The sequence below is a fragment of the Arachis ipaensis genome, chromosome B8, assembly GCF_059453495.1.
Source record: "Arachis ipaensis isolate K30076 ecotype BB chromosome B8, ASM5945349v1, whole genome shotgun sequence".
Taxonomy (NCBI): Eukaryota; Viridiplantae; Streptophyta; class Magnoliopsida; order Fabales; family Fabaceae; genus Arachis; species Arachis ipaensis.
This window is the reverse complement of record NC_142443.1, coordinates 116,531,288-116,539,965: the sequence shown is the minus strand read 5'-3', so window position 1 is coordinate 116,539,965 and position 8,678 is coordinate 116,531,288. Positions and strand designations below refer to the sequence as shown.

At 34.8% G+C, this 8,678-nt stretch overlaps 1 non-coding gene across 1 annotated transcript; it reads right to left on the bottom strand.

Moving 5' to 3' along the window:
- Positions 1 to 7,897: 7,897 nt before the first annotated feature.
- On the bottom strand, positions 7,898 to 8,005 carry LOC148549362 (small nucleolar RNA R71). Its single transcript, XR_015898922.1, has one exon. It is a non-coding gene; the product is annotated as a small nucleolar RNA R71 (small nucleolar RNA).
- Between the last annotated feature and the right edge of the window lie 673 nt (positions 8,006 to 8,678).

Sequence of the window (8,678 nt, the reverse complement as noted above, 5' to 3'; positions counted from 1 at the left end):
TACCCAAACAAAATAGAACCAATTACTTCAGCCAGCATATTCATTATTGCAAGCATAGATGCAATAAAACAGTATCTTTGTGTATGCATCAGTTTATTGCCAGAAATTTTGGAGGAATTTGAAAGTTAAATAGAATGGAAAGTGGAAGCCAGTAAACTACTTGTCAGGGAACAACAAACCTGAATATGGTCATCAGGAAGTAAGACTTTCTGTGCATTTAGACATCTGCAGGTTGAAATATAACATGATTCCAGATATAGTGAAAGTTAAATCCAAGGATATAACAAATTAATAATATTGGAATAACCTTTCAAAAAGTTCTTTTGAATCTTTTAAATTGCAAGATGCTTGCAGGGTCAGAGCTAAAGATTCAGCTGTAATAACTAGACAACAAAATATATTTAAATGATTCCAATTTCTAAGAAGCAAAATAACAAAAACATAGAGTGCATTATTACTAAATGTTTTTCTTCTCCCTGTAATAGTTAATATCTTCTTCTTCTAGTGGTCGATCATCTCTCTCTCTCTCTCTCTCTCTCTCTCTCTCTCTCTCTCTTGCTTGGTGTCTCCGGCAACCCAAAGCAGCACGTGAACGAACTTCGATGGAGGATGCAGACGTGCACTCTTAGATGGATAATAATAAAAATTCCCGTGTTAATTGTTCATTACCCTGCAATCTTTGTTCTCTTATCTTTTCTGAAAATCCATTCATTTTAGATGGAAGGGGTGGTTAGAAGGATAGAATTTCTTGAAAAACAAAGGGATTTCCTTGGTCTGAAAGTATACAGTTAACCTTTATGTTAGAATTCTTCTCTTTCAGATATTTTCCTGCACCAGTGATGGTACCACCAGTACCTATCCCGCATACAAGCATGTCGACTTTTCCTAAACCAAGATATAAATAAGTACAAACTGAATGCCTAAACCAAGAAACCCAAAGAGATTGTAAACGAACTGAATGCAATATGACAAGAAATTGTAAGGCAAAATTAATTAAAAAATTAGAAGAGGTAGCATGTAATCATACACAAAAACCAGAAGACTAATGCACTAAAAATTGGATGCAAAATTTTGTTCCTACTAGTTCCTAAAAATAAGATAAGAATAACTATGCTTCATTAATTGCTTTTCTTTTATCTATTTTTTCTTTTGTGAGGATCACTTATCCCCCAAACCTCATGTCATTCTTCTGAGCTTTATTATATTCTTTTTATCAAAGTTAAACAGCAAAACTTTGTCAAAAACTTTTAAAGAACAGAGAGCAAGCTAAAAGGTAGCATTAGACACAGGGTTTGAATAATCTTTTTTGTTTCACCTATAAAAGAATAAATTTATTTAGGAAGTCAACAAATAGAAGTACGAAATATTGAATGAAAGAAAACTATTATAGAGTTTTACAACTATGTAACTCTACAAAAGTATTAAAATATTATACAAACTGCAGGGATAAAACACATAGCTAACCTTAAAACTTCTTATGTCTTTAGTCTTCCCAGGTTCTGGACTCACAGTTTCATGCCTCAACTTTCCTTTTTCTATAAGGTGAATTTTTCCATAGGGAATAAATTTACAAGATAGAACTCATCAAACTGACAAAATACACATCAACTTGTATTTTTCAAAAGTTGAGCATGTCAACTACTCTACATCAAAATTGTAAGAAAATTTTAAATTTAAATACCTACTGCACTAATTCTCCCACTTGATGCAAGGAATTGGCAAGAGCTGACTTTTCAACATTTGGAATTCTAATTAACGTCACTATTGCAATATAATTAGCATGACTAGTTCCTCTCAATTCTCTCACTTGCCGCTGTATAAGGCCCAAAAGCTTTACAAAAGAAAAAGTCCAATTAGTAATTCATGAACAACTAGAAAATCAGTATCAATAAAATAAGAAGATCAATATAGATGTATCAAAACTATGCTCTATTTAGCACATTTCATGGTTGTCATATTTCTATTGTAGAATATGCACAAGATCTTTTTCCCTTTTCTTTTGTATATTTTAAGTTTTCATGAAAGAATTATTTTGTAAGTGTAGGAGAAATCAAAGATAACTAGGGGTGGCAGTAGAACCCAAACCCGCGGGTACCCGTCCCTCCCCTACCCGATCGGGGCTGGTTTAAACCCGACCCGGAGCGGGGCGGGTTCATATCGGGGCAGGTAGTTGAACGGGGCGGGGCAAGGTCGGGTTCAGGATAAACCCACCCCTACCCGCCCCGGAGTGCACATATATAAATACATAATTTTTGGGATTAGGGTTCAGTCTTCATATCTCACCCACTGCCACTTACCTTTAGTTCCCAAATCCCAACCCTCAACTCACACCTCTGCAGACTTCATCTCTTCTCCAAGGACGCCGCCCTCTTCAGCTCTTTTCCAAGGCCGACCGCCTCTGCTCAGCTGCACCAGACCACCAGTCAGTCGCCGTCAAAGCTCGCCCATCACTGCAGCCGGCGGCGTCGTCACAGCCACCGTCGGTCACCTTATCGCTGTCCCTCATCGAGCTCACATCGGCGTCGCTCCCACTTTTCTTCTCAACGTCACTGTTCTCACCGTCACTATCCTCGCCGGCTCGCCTCTCCAGTCTGCGATCTCTGGTCTCTGCTCGCCTCTCCCTCATCGTCTTTCTGCTAACTGGTAAGCACTCCTCTCCGACTCTCTTCTTCAGTTTTTTTTAAGTTAATTTTTATGATTTATTTTTTATGTTAAAATAGTTAAATTAGACTCATAATATTATTTATGATTGTTGTTGATAGTTGATAATCTGATTTTGTGGTGTTGATGGTTGATTTTGTGATGTTAATTATTGATGCTTTGAATTTTGATTTTGTGTTGTTGATGTTTTAAATCTGTGAATCTAATTTTTTATTTTGTGTTGTTGATGTTTTAAATCTATAAATATGTAAATCTGATTTTTTATTCATCTCATCTGCAACAATTTTCCTTTTGGATGCAACACGCAGTTATGGATTATGCTGCTTTTCAGTTATAAATGAATAGGGCAAAACATATGGTGCTAAAGCTTTTTTTTTCATTTTCATAAGAAATATTACTTGAAACTACACTCCTAAAAGATTTCTTCAATGCTTTCCTGATCAAACTCCCATTTTTTTTAATTTAATTCTGCGTATTATTTTTATGATTATGTCTTGTTCATTATTTGTCTCATTCAATTGTGTTGATTTTCATTCCTTGCTTCGGCTTCAATTCTTTTCTGTCGTTCGTTTGATTTGTCCGTATTATTCCTATTATATCTCGTGATCTGATTAGCTTGTATTCAGCATGTTGTGTGGAAAATTGGATTATCATTGTTAAAAAAACATTGAAATTTCTCTGTTCTTAGTATGAATTTAATGTAAATGGATTTTCATTGTTAAAAAACATTGGAAGGACCTATTTTTTATTGTTTAAGAGAGCATGTAGTTTTCTTATTTGAAACACTGAACATTTAGCTTTTGAGTTGGAGCTGAAATGTGTCAGTATAATAATTGAAACTAATGAATTCTTTGTTGGATGTTAATTATAACTGAGATTTTTATTTTGAATGAATGGCAGAGATGGGTGAGGAGGTGAAAGCAATTGTTCCCGAGTCTGTGCTTAAGAAGCAGAAGAGGGAGGAGGAATGGGCCTTGAAGAAAAAGGAGGAGTTTAATGCTGCAAAGAAGAAGAGAGTTGAGAGCCGCAAGCTCATTTACAGGAGGGCAAAGCAATATGCAAAAGAATACCAGGAGCAGGTTGCATTTCACCTTAATATATTTTCCTTTTTCTCTATTTTAATGTTTGTTTCTGTTTCCTTTATTACTTAATATTTATTTATGTTAATTTTTTACATAATACTAATTAATTTATTAATTTCTACCTCTTTTGAATTTTAGGTTTGAATCTTGACCTTCAAACCTTTAATGATGATGAAGATATGAAAAGTGATCAAGAATAATGATTGAAGACTCTTTTGATGTAATTTCTTTATTATACTATTAAATTTGTAGTGATGAAACATTAATTTTTTTTTTAATTTCAAGTTATTTGACACTGTTGCTTCTGTTTGTATCTTAATTTATATATAAATGTGTAAAAATTAAAATTTTATTTAATTTTTATAGGGGTGGGTAGGGGCGGGGCGGGTACCCGTGGGGGCGGGTTAGGGTAGGGTGATGAGCGGATAATTTATACGCTTTTTGGCATTGTTTTTACATAATTTTCACTATAATTTAGTTAGTTTTTAGTATATTTTTATTAGTTTTTAATTAAAATTCACATTTCTGGACTTTACTATGAGTTTGTGTGTTTTTCTGTGATTTCAGGTATTTTCTGGCTGAAATTGAGGGACTTGAGCAAAAATCAGATTCAGAGGTTGAAGAAGGACTGCAGATGTTGTTGGATTCTGACATCCCTGCACTCAAAGTGGATTTTCTGGGGCTACGAAACTCCAAATGGCGCTCTCTCAATTGCATTGGAAAGTAGACATCCAGGGGTTTCCAACAATATATAATAGTTCATACTTTGCCCGAGTTTAGACGATACAAACTGGCGTTCAACGCCAATTCCATGCTGCATTCTGGAGTTAAACGCCAGAAACAGGTTGCAAAGTGGAGTTAAACGCCAGAAACAGGTTACAAACTGGCGTTCAACTCCAAGAGAAGTCTCTACACGTGTAAAGCTCAATGCTCAGCCCAAGCACACACCAAGTGGGCCCCAGAAGTGGATTTCTGCATCATTTACTCATTTCTGTAAACCCTAGTAACTAGTTTAGCATAAATAGGACTTTTTACTATTGTATTTACATCTTTTGGAACATCTTTAGTTTCATCTTTAGATCATGTTTGGGGGCTGGCCATTCGGCCATGCCTGAACCTCCATCACTTATGTATTTTCAATGGTAGAGTTTCTACACACCATAGATTAAGGTGTGGAGCTCTGCTGTTCCTCATATATTAATGCAAAGTACTATTGTTTTTCTATTCAATTCAAGCTTATTCCTATTCTAAGATATCCATTCGCACCTAAGAACATGATGAATGTGATGATTATGTGACGCTCATCATCATTCTCACTTATGAACGCGTGCCTGACAAACACTTCTGTTCTACATGCAAACAAGCTAGAATGAGTATCTCTTAGATATCTAATACAGAGGACCGAGTCCGAGATATTAGAATCTTTGTGGTATAAGTTAGAACCCATGGACGGCCATTCCTGAGATTCGGAAAGTCTAAACCTTGTCTGTGGTATTCCGAGTAGGATTTGGGAAGGGATGGCTGTGACGAGCTTCAAACTCGCGAGTGCTGGGCGTAGTGACAGACGCAAAAGGATAGTAAATCCTATTCCAGTATGATCGAGAACCGATAGAAGATTAGCCATGCAGTGACAGCGCATTGGACCATTTTCACAGAGAGGATGGGATGTAGCCATTGACAACAGTGATGCCCTACATACAGCTTGCCATGGAAAGGAGTAGGAATGATTGGATGAAGACAGCAGGAAAGCAGAGGTTCAGGAGGAACAAAAGCATCTCTATACGCTTATCTGAAATTCTCACCAATGAATTACATAAGTATCTCTATCTTTATTTTACATTCTATTTATCTTTTAATTATTAAATATCCATAATCAATTGAATCCGCCTGACTGAGATTTACAAGGTGACCATAGCTTGCTTCAAGCCGACAATCTCCGTGGGATCGACCCTTACTCACGTAAGGTTTATTACTTGGACGACCCAGTGCACTTGCTGGTTAGTTGTGCGAAGTTGTGACAAAGTGTGATTCACGTTTGAGAGCACCAAGTCTTTGGAGCCATTGTTGATGATCGCAATTTCGTGCACCAAGTTGTTGGCGCCGTTGCCGGGGATTGTTCGAGTTTAGACAACTGACGGTTCATCTTGTTGCTCAGATTAGGTAATTTTATTTTATTTTTAAGCTTTTTATTTCTTATTTTCGAAAAATACAAAAAAAATTTCTTCTTTTTCGTTTTTCCCAAAATAATTTTCGAAAAAAAACCAAAAATTTGATGTTTCTTGTTTGAGTCTTGAGTCAAATTTTAAGTTTGGTTTCAATTGCATGTTTATCTCTTTCTTGCATTTTTTCGAAAATTCATGCATTGCATTCTTCATGATCTTCAAGTTGTTCTTGATGAATCCTCTTGTTTGATCTTCATATTTTCTTATTTTGTGTCTTTTCTTATTTTTTATATGCATTTTCAATTTGTTTGTGTCTATACATGAAAAATTTTTAAGTTTGGTGTCTTGCATGTTTTTCTTTTCTTAAAATTTTTTTCAAAAATAAGTTCTTGATGTTCATCATGATCTTCAAAGTGTTCTTGGTGTTTATCTTGACATTCATAGTGTTCTTGCATGCATCATTTGTTTTGATCCAAAATTTTCATGCATTGAGTCTTTTTGATGTTTTTCTCTCTCATCATTAAAAATTCAAAAATAAAAAAATATCTTTCCCTTTTCTTCTCATAAAACTCGAATATTTGACTTGACTTTTTCAAAAATTTTTAAAATCTAGTTGTTCCTTATGAGTCAAATCAAATTTTCAATTTAAAAATCTTATCTTTTTCAAATCTTTTTCAAAAATCAAACCTTTTTCATTTTTCTTTCATATTTTCAAAAATTTCAAATTAATTTTCAAAATCCTTTTCTTATTTTTAGTCCATATTTTCGAATTCAATGCTAACAATTAATGTGATTGATTCAAAAATATTAAGTTTGTTACTTGCCTAATAAGAAAGGTTCAATCTTTAAATTTTAAAATCAAATCTTCTTGTTTCTTGTTAGTCAAGTAATCAACTTTAATTTTCAAAATCAAATCTTTTTAAATTTCTTTTTCAAAATCTTTTTCAAAATAAGTTTCAATCACATCTTTTCAACATCAATTTCAAAATTCTTTCTAACTTCTTTTCTAACATCTTATCTTTTCAAAAATTAAGATTCAAATCTTTTTCAAACTAATCCTATCTTTTTGTTTGATTCTTATCTTTTTTCAAAACTACCTAACTAATTCTATCTCTAATTTTCGAAAATCACATCCCTCTTTTTCAAAATTCAATTTTAATTAACTAATTGTTTTAAATTTCAATTTAAATTAATTTCATTTTTCTTTCTAATTTTCGAATTCTAACTTTGATTTTAAATTAAAAATAAAAATACTTTCATTTTAATTTATTTAATTTTCGAAAATTCTTCTCCCTCATCTCTTTCTAATTATTTATTTATCTACTAATACTTCGCTTTCTTAAAAATTCGAACCCACTCCCTCTTTCTATGTTCGAATTTCTTTTCTTATTCTACTCACATAAAGAAATCTCTATATTGTGACATAGAGGATTCTATATTTTCTGTTCTCTTCTTTTTCATATGAGCAAGAACAAGGATAAGAACATTCTTGTTGAAGCTGATCCTAAACCTGAAAGGACTCTGAAGAGGAAGCTAAGGGAAGCTAAACCTCAACTCTCTGGAGAAAATCTGACAGAAATTTTCAAAAAGGAAGGAGACATGGTCGAAAATAATAATAATGCAAGGAAGATGCTTGGTGACTTTACTACACCTAATTCCAATTTACATGGAAGAAGCATCTCAATTCCTGCCATTGGAGCAAACAACTTTGAGCTTAAACCTCAATTAGTTTCTCTGATGCAACAGAACTGCAAGTTCCATGGACTTCCATCAGAAGATCCTTTTCAGTTCTTAACTGAATTCTTGCAGATCTGTGATACTGTAAAGACCAATGGGGTTGATCCCGAGGTCTACAGGCTTATGCTTTTCCCGTTTGCTGTAAGAGACAGAGCTAGAGTATGGTTGGACTCTCAACCTAAAGATAGCCTGAACTCTTGGGATAAGCTGGTCAAGGCTTTCTTAGCCAAGTTCTTTCCTCTTCAAAAGCTTAGTAAGCTTAGAGTGGATGTTCAGACCTTCAGACAAAAGGAAGGTGAATCCCTCTATGAAGCTTGGGAGAGATACAAGGAACTGACCAAAAAGTGTCCTTCTGACATGCTTTCAGAATGGACCATCCTGGACATATTCTATGATGGTCTGTCTGAGCTATCAAACATGTCACTGGACCATTCTGCAGGTGGATCTATTCACCTAAAGAAAACGCCTGCAGAAGCTCAAGAACTCATTGACATGGTTGCAAATAACCAGTTCATGTACACTTCTGAAAGGAATCCTGTGAGTAATGGGACGCCTCTGAGGAAGAGAGTTCTTGAAATTGATACTCTGAATGCCATATTGGCTCAGAATAAAATATTGACTCAGAAAGTCAATATGATCTCTCAGAGTCTGAATGGATTGAAGGAATCATCCAACAGTACTAAAGAGGCATCTTCTGAAGAAGAAGCTTATGATCCTGAGAACCCTGCAATAGCAGAGGTGAATTACATGGGTGAACCTTATGAAAACACCTATAATCCCTCATGGAGATATCATCCAAATCTCTCATGGAAGGATCAACAAAAGCCTTAACAAGGCTTTAATAATGGTGGAAAAAACAGGTTCAGCAATAGCAAGCCTTTTCCACCATCCAGTCAGCAACAGACAGAGAATTCTGAGCAGAACCTATCTAGCTTAGCAAATATAGTCTCTGATCTATCTAAGGCCACTTTGAGTTTCATGAATGAAATAAGGTCCTCCATTAGAAATTTGGAGGCACAAGTGGGCCAGCTGAGTA